Source organism: Cryptomeria japonica, chromosome 4, assembly GCF_030272615.1.
Source record: "Cryptomeria japonica chromosome 4, Sugi_1.0, whole genome shotgun sequence".
Taxonomy (NCBI): Eukaryota; Viridiplantae; Streptophyta; class Pinopsida; order Cupressales; family Cupressaceae; genus Cryptomeria; species Cryptomeria japonica.
The window spans coordinates 541841328-541850314 of record NC_081408.1 but is presented as its reverse complement, the minus strand read 5'-3'; positions in this window follow the sequence as shown (position 1 = coordinate 541850314).

The following is an 8987-nucleotide window of genomic DNA, read 5'->3' as shown; positions in this document are numbered from 1 at the left end:
TTCTCATTGCCCTTATCCTTGGGAAACAATGATCTTTCCTTATTTTTATCTAAGGATCCACTTTTTCCTATTTCGTGGATGGTGTGAACTTTATTACTTGATGTTATTCCTTGTATGCATTTGTTACTGTTTGTTCAAGGATTCTCTCTTACAAGAGGTGTAAGTCCTTGACTACAACCTCTTTTGCACTTGGTAAAATACATCCATAATGAATTCACTCTCCCAATTGGGTTAAAAAGAGCATCATCCTTCATTAAGAATCACTTTCACCTTGCAAAAGAAGGAAGTATTGCATTCTTATTCTCTTCTTTGTCTTATTCTAGAAGATGTTATATTTGTCTAAGACAATTCCTCTCGGGGATAGGTGTCTTTTGTACAAAGATCTCTTCTCCTCTAAGGATCTCCTTTACACATACTACAAGATATCCCTTTTTTTCAACTATCTAATCCTTTCTTAAAGAGTGCAAAACTCTCTTGCTTGGATCTATGACATTGTTGCATTTTTTGGGGTATCTTCTTTTGTGATGAAGGTAGGTATCCTTGTTCTACTTTGCTTATGATGTAAACATTACACTTTTTGAGCAATGGGTCATTCTCGGAACCAGAGCATAGACTCTTAGAGCGAGACGTCTCCATTTTTCTTTTATGCAAGGTGATTATTCTCGGAACCAGAGCACAGACTCTTAGAGCAAGATGTCACGCTTTTGTACTATACATATACAGGTTGTAGCATACTCGGGCATAGAATCCTATGAGGTGCTTCTAACCTCCCTTACACACACATGCACGAGGTTGAGTGGAACTAGCGGCATAAGGCTAGACTTTCTCACTCGCCTCCCTTACATGGATCACCTAGACAGACTCTAGGGGCTAGTTTTCCATGTCCTTTTTCCCATGGATCACCTAGACAAGATCTAGGGGTGAGAAGTCCATGTTTTCTCTCTCACTATTCTTCTCATGGATCACCAATTTGTGTATTCATGCTTTTTTCCTTTCTTTTCTTCTCTTTGCATTTTGTTTCCATTTACATCCTTCATCTTGTGTTAGAGAACTCTCAAACCCTCGCACTCTTTGTTGTGTTGGAATTGAGATTTAGTCCTCTTTCTTACCAAATGATTCTCCATTAGTTTTTGATCTCATATCAAATCTTCTTGTGAGCATTTGTCATCAATATTCTTTAACAATTCGAAGTGGTAAACATGATACCCTGTTTCAACTCACTAAAATTAGCAAGCCGAAATAGGGGGGGCAATAGCTACCCTCAAATTTTCATCACCTTCCTTAGTAAGCATTAGGTGATTTTGTGATCTAACGTGTGCTTTGTAGGGTGCGGTTCCTAACTGTGTACTGCAGATACCACTGGGGGCTTCGTTTGACAGACTTATGGATATATCCTTTTTCAAATAATGTTTACTTTTCTGTACTTTAGCTTGCATATGCACGTAGTACTCATATGACCGCTAAAGTGGGGGCTAAATGTAGCGTCGTAAATTGTACGCAATACAATTTCACACCTAGTTTAGCACCCGCCTTGGCGCATTTTTCATTTTGCATTGCATTTTCCCTTTAGCACTTAATTAATTAAATTAATTAGGTCTAAGGTTCTATTTCATCATAGTCCACATCATAAAGTTGGGCCCTTTTCATTAAAATGTGCCCCTTTCATTTTATTCCTCTAATACATCATTTAATCAAAAACCCTAATTAGGTCCTATTTTTAACTTGGGGGCTTGATTTCGGGGGTCAAAACATCTCGAAATCACCTGTAACTTCGGGATTCTCTCTAAAATCATCATATTCGACAGCCCTGAAAATTTGGTGAAAAGTTGTCGCGACCATGGCGCCCGGAGTGCACATGGTCCCGGACATTTTTCTCAAAATTTTAGGAGCACAATCCAATCATAAAATAAAGCTTAACCCCAAGAAATTGGTGGGAGATTCAATCTCTAGGTCGGCCAAAAGTTGAAATTAAGACCTAGGGTTTCATATATAAGAGCTCTCTTTCTTCATTTGAAAGGGCCGGAATTTTGTTTTCAGGAACCTCATATGCAGCGAAAGAGCAGATCTTTGAAGACTTCAACAACATTCAACATCCCTCAATCAAGCATTTATCAATTCCATTCATCCATTTAGGGCTTGGAAGACATTGAAGAACAATAGGAGATTACTGACTGAAGATTGGCTTGTACCCCTCCCTTGGGGGTTGGGTATGATTTCATGTTGTTTTCATGTCTTTACATAAGCTTCAATATATCATTTATTCATGCTTTAGATCACTTTGCATCTTGATTTAGAGCATTTACATTATCATTTACAAGCAATTAGGGTTTACTTTCTAGGTTGCTCTAGTTTGCTTGCTTGCATTTTAGGATCTTGCACACACACAAGGTTTGCACACACATTACTTTTACAATACAACTTGGCTATTTGTGGAGGTGGAAATCACCAAAGTGGGGGTTTGACTAAGACAAAACCCTATATAGCTGCGTACCACACCTTTTCAGATATAAGTGTAGGTTTCGGAATTCAGACGATGCCGCAAGTTGCAGATCCGGAAGAAGCAGACCGAGACAGAACTTCACACCAAGTTTCAGAGCAAAAGACTAGGACAGGGGCATGGGGCGCCCTGGTCCTGCCAGGACAGGGGCGCTGGGCGTCCTGGTCCCTGGGACAGGGGTGTTGGGCACCCTGGTCCTTCTGTGAGACAGCAATTTTCAGCATTTTTGACAGCTTTTCAGGTTGCAAAACAACAGTTTCCAGAGCAGTTTCAGGGGCAGAATTAGGACAGTGGCGCCCACGCCCCCGTCCCAAACATTTTCATTCAGATTTTAACACTGGGTACGCATTTACATTCTTGTCTTGTCCTTGTGTTTATAGCTTTCCATTGTTTAAGTTCAATTCTGCAATCTTGTTATTAGTTCATACTTGCACTTTGGGGTTAGTAGTTGAACTTGCATCATTCTATCTATCATTTGCAACAAAGGAATAGAAATCCTAATAGGTATCCCGTGGCTCTCTCTTCCACAAAAAGAAGTAGCCAATTGTGTGATACCTCTAGGCTCTTTCGTATTCCACAAATGTGTGATTGAAAGTGAGATTAGGGCATGTTTGCTTAGTGTCACTTTTTCCCCCACACAGCTGATAAGAATTGTTCTAGCCTTTGCATTTGTCTCTTGAGCCTTAATCCCATTCGGATTTGATGGTCGATTTTGAGGTCATTGATAGCTAGTCTAGATTATTTCCTAGATTCCATTTTGCAATGCTTCCAAACAAGATTTTATTTTTTTCTTCTAACAATGAAAGTTTATTTCATCAAACATCAAAGCTTTAACATGAAGTTCCTACACCATTCCTAGATCTACCTCAATCGATTAAGATTTCCAAAGAGGAACCTTTCTCTGATATAAATTGTTGAACACCCAACAAGATTGAGAGGGGGGGGGGGTGAATCAATCTGGAACTTCAAAAATAATTATTCATCAACTTATTTACCATTAACACTTTAATCATCAACATATCAAGCATAAACACATGGACACCAGATTTACATGGAAAACCAATGGTGAGAATGGAACTCATAATATGAATAAAAATGTTCTCAACATTTTAGGCTTGCAACCAAGGAGAACCAACAACTGAAGGACTTGCAGAACTAAGGCGCACTACCTTAGGCAAGATATAAGGACTTGTACAACTGAAGACACTTCTTCAGGACAAGATACAAACAATTGTCGAAGGACTCACTGTCAGTCACCAACAAATGAAATAGTTGAATTAAAATTAAGAAGGATTCTCTTGATCATGAAATTGTCCTTGAACAATAATCAAGCGACCAATAACATGGCAAACATCTCTAATAATATCCATTGTCATAGTACACTATCTTACAAAATATATCATCTTCAAAGATCTTCTCAAACTCACTTTCGCATCACCACAAAATCAAATATGTTGGAAAATAATTTGCATAGACTTCTCATCCATACTCAATTCATCCATCTACACATCCCTAATTTGAGATACAACATTGAAATCCTAATCAAGGGTCAACCAAAATAGAGTAGGCAATATTTCACAAAATAAGCCACCTAGACCTAAAATACTTAGATTGGTCCACTCTAGGAGAAAGAGAGAACAAAAAATATCATAATACATCATTACATGAATGCAGACAATCCACACACTCTATCACATATTCTAAAGGATGTTACAGTACATAACGTGTAGATATAATCAACCAGTTGGTCACATAACCACTTCTAATGCAGAATACTCCATGTGAATCTCCACATACCAAAGTGAGACCTAAATAAACATCTAACACATATACAAACTAAAATAACATGATCCACTAAAACACAGTGCAATCAACAACATATCCAGAGAGTACCAAGATAATTTTGAACCACCCTGAATAAAGGGTGACACAACTAGCACCAAAAGAGTATCCAAACAAACATCCATGTAGATAACCAGGGTCTCACAAAGCATATCCAGGCCAATCTCCATCTAGATAACTTGGTTTATGTGACATTATGCTTGAAGCAACCAAGAAGAAAGAGACCAATAGATAGCACAATGACAAGAGAGATAAAATATGACAAGAATAAATTGTATTCCTATCAAGATGCAAAAGAGATCAACTAGATCATTACAAGAGCCTTCTTATAAAGGCAAGTCTAAGAGACAAGAGAACACACAATGATGGCATGTGGCTCAATGAGATGCAAGGGTAGGCAGGGGTAGGTAGGAGAAATAGTAAAATATTCCACATGAGGTGGATCACCCACCGAAGGTGGAATTATCATCCCACAATAAGTGGATATGATAAAGTAACAACAAGATCATTTTGGCACTTAGTTGTCATTGATGTTAACCGGTGGAGATTGAGCATTGTAGATGGTTGCTTGGTTAATAATTAAGATGTTGGTATTTTGGTATGGTATTGTCATTGCTGTCAACACCTACTAAACACTTATCAACTCTGGCACTTTGGAGAATCAACAACATTCATCGGCAAGCAAGTGACTCATGCACAGTCACCAGTATATGGTACACCGGCAAGATATAATGATCATCGACACTTGGAATGATATGGAAAACACTTGGTTATGTCGAAGACATCATGTGGACACTTTGTCTTGGAGTTTTGTTTATTGGTATATTCATATTTCCATATTTGCTGTTACCGAAAAATAGGTCCAGGGTTACACCGACAGGTTTATCTTTTCCAGATCAGCACAGACGCTATGGAGATGATTAATTATTGTTGTAAATGCATTAAGCTGACATGTTCAATTGGTTATTGCATCGGATATTGTATTGTTTGTAAAATGTTTTTATTGTAATATCTTGTAAAGCCGACATACTAAAATTGGTCTTAGGTTATGGTATAAATGTAAGATCTCATTTGTAAGATCAAATGTAGAATGCAAAAAAGGATTGTGTGAAGGTATATGCGAGAATAAGTAGAGGTATACACGTAGACATCATTTGAAGATTGAAGGAGGGTTTTTGTGAAGACAATCAAAGCTACACCGGTACTGAATCTAGCATATGAAGATGCTATTTTGTGCAGTACATTCTTATTGGATTTAACCATCCAACTATAGTTAGTGTGACTCCCATTTTGTGATTGAGCAGTGAGCTTTAGGCACTTGGCCTTTCTGCATGTGCAGACCCCATTTATGTACACTTACTATCTGCAGTAGTATCATCTGATTGTGGGTAAGGTTTCCCACCGTGGTTTTTCTCCTTACAGGGTTTCCACGTACAAATATTGGTGTTTTGTGTTGTGGAGGACTTTGTCTTTATATTTCAAGCACTAATCCTTACCGATATAGCAATTAATTGTTAAAATTGTCTACTGGCATGTTAAACTTGTTTATCGATATTAAGCATTAAGTTGGTTAAGTTGTTTTTGGTTTTAATTTATTTGACAACTGATTCACCCCCCCCCCCCCCTCTCATTTGTCTCTGGGACCTAACAGAAGAGGCAAAATGTTAAGATGTACAACCGGTACAAGATGCTATACTGGTCAACAAGTGAAGAACACTCTATTGGCAAAAGGTTTTACAAGTATGTGTTTGTCGGACTGACTGAACATTGGAAGGCCTTGTCTTGATTAGTGTGAAGCTAAGGTGGCAAGTAGGGTGTGGTTGGTGAAGGTTCATCCACAGGGTTGATGAAACAAATATTCACCATTAATGATGGAACCGCAAATCAAGGGATTGCATCAGACTGATTGCGGCTCGAGGAAGAAGGAATGACAAAGGAAGACCAGGGGGGTAGTTGGTGCCTGGATCGAAGAAAGAAGGTTAGATTGAAAGAATACCTCGAGAAGGAAACAACAAAGGCATTAATAGAAATTTGATAGATGTAAATATATATAAAGGATCGTGTTTCCCATGTCTATAAAACATGTCTTAAAAGGCATAAAAATGATGGAGATGAACTAATGGACTTCAAGGAGATCAGATCTTGCAAGATCTGACTAGATTTGATTTGCCTCGAGGATGGTGAAGAAACCCTAACCTCCTGGATTTTGAATTGTTTTGGTGGGAAATCATCTTATAAGAAAATGGAGCAATGAATAGAAAATGATGATGCTATAGTGAAGAAAGTAGTGTGGAGAGGAGTTGGAAGAAGAAAACTTGAGAAGGGGTTTCGATCAAGTTAAGTGTGAGTAAGCAGGAAGATCAGTCAGAGGACTCTACCAGTAGTTTTATAGTCGAGGAGTTTAGCCTTATCGGTAAGGCATGGTAGAGTAGGTAGCATCCCAGTGTGACACAATGTACTAAGAGACTGTGTGTGAGAAGGAGAGAAAGATAACAGAAAGTTAATTGATTCAAGAGCTATAGAATTCATTTGCAGTAAGAAGCCTAAATTGTACTAAAATATAATTTCAATATACATTTCCAAGTTGGAGCTTGGTGCAAGGGTTGGTGCCCTAAACTTTGTAACTGTGTTTTACTATGAGGCTGGATTGGAGCAGTAGACTTCAACAACTTTTCTCACCGAGGTTTTTCCCATATTGGGTTTTCCTCATAAATCTGGTGTTGTGAGTTGGTTGTGTGTGCATGGTCACTTTGGATTTATTTCTTATATTACCAGTTTGACTGTCTATGTGATTAAGTACATAATTGATATTCTCAAGTTAGATCAAAAAAAGAATAGACCTAGGAATCACTGATTCACCCCCCTCATAGTGGTACTCTTTGTTCAACAAATCACACCATAAAAGGTGGAAATTCTCCTACATACACACTCCCAATGTATGCACATCTCCCTTATATGCAAATTACAATGTTATGCATGTACCTAAGTAAAATTAAGTAAAGTGTAATTATATCCAAGATGAGTAAATAATTACACCAACACCCCCCTTAAGTACAACTTAGGGGAATGCACTTAAGTCTACAATGCAATAAGCAATGCAAGATGGGTCCCGACTACAAGGTCATGTTAGGTACCCATGTACAGATGCAAATGCAATCTCCCATAAAGTAGGGAAAGAGAGAAAAACCCAATGGGAAAAAATCCTCCCCAAAAAGAGAGATGAAAACTATACAAAGAACTCTCAAAGAAGTATGTGAGGGACAAAACCCCATGTGATGAAAAAAGTCCCCCCCATATGAGAGAAGAAGAGAAAGAAGAAAGACTATGTAGCCCTTCCTCAATGTAGAATCTACACCAATGGTACAAGCTCAAAACAAAATGAAGAAATTGCTCTATGATCATCGAATAACATTCCTCCCCTTAGGAAGAAATAAAACCAAATGTGTATCCATGAAGTCTGCCCAATCATGAAGGGAAGATGTAGGAAAAATACTCATGATGAATAGAATATCTAAAAAATGCTTAAGTGTCCCCATGTCCATGTTGAAAGTTACCCCCTGCAAAGGTGGTGAAATAATCCACAATGCTGAAAAAGGCACTCCAAGATCTAGTGGAGATGAATGTATAAAATGATCCAAAGAGTCACATGTCTTCTCTAAAGATAAAGAGACCTCCTCCAACTATTGTACATAAGAATCCACAATCATGTCAGCCTTGAAAGAATGATCATGTAGAGAATGAACAAGAGGGTCCAAGTTTTCCCTCACAACAATCAAAGAAGGATCATCTTCATCAAAGAGACGATGAATATCATAAATGATGTCTCCCAAATCTACAAGGTAGGACTCCACAAAAAAACCTGCAATGTCTGTTGTTCACCAAATCCAGTTAACCCAAGTACACTTGCAATCCTTCTATGTAATGGCCAATTTCAGTTTATGAAACACATCAGGGCTTGGACAACATAACATAGGACCCTAATTGATCCTCTTGCACTTTAGGTTCTACTAGACCTAGGGGGGGACACCCTTTTGATGCATGAAATTAACTCATTTACTCACCATGACAACATCAACGAAGCAGATAAACCATTCCACAAGCTCACCCAATTTAGAAACACACTACAGATTGGCTAAATCTGTATAAACCATAAATGAAAACAAAGCTTGGAATGAAAAGAACACAAACCTGCAAACATAAAGGGAAATAGATTTGTCTTTAATTTGAATTAATCTGAAACTATCCCCAAATCTGCAAGACCAATGCCTTGTTCATTGGGCAATAGAGTCACACATAGAACTGTAAATGTGCATCCTAGTCACAAATTGGTTCTCCTTAAATGATATTCCTGCATTAATGCCTTATACTAATGCATTACTCAATCCATTCACAAGATCATCAAATCTGGGACACATTCCATTATTCATGACTAATCATAGAGTTTAAAACCTTCATTGAAGGATACCCACAAGCAATCACACAACCTCCTTGAAATTGACAAATTTCATCCTCCTTGAGGATTGAATTCATAATAATGAAATGCATATATAGAGACAATAATGTGAGAAGTTACTCATGCCTGACACAAGTAAGGTCTGCAACTAGAAAACCATCTACTATCCTGCAATGTAATCTTTATACCTTGAAA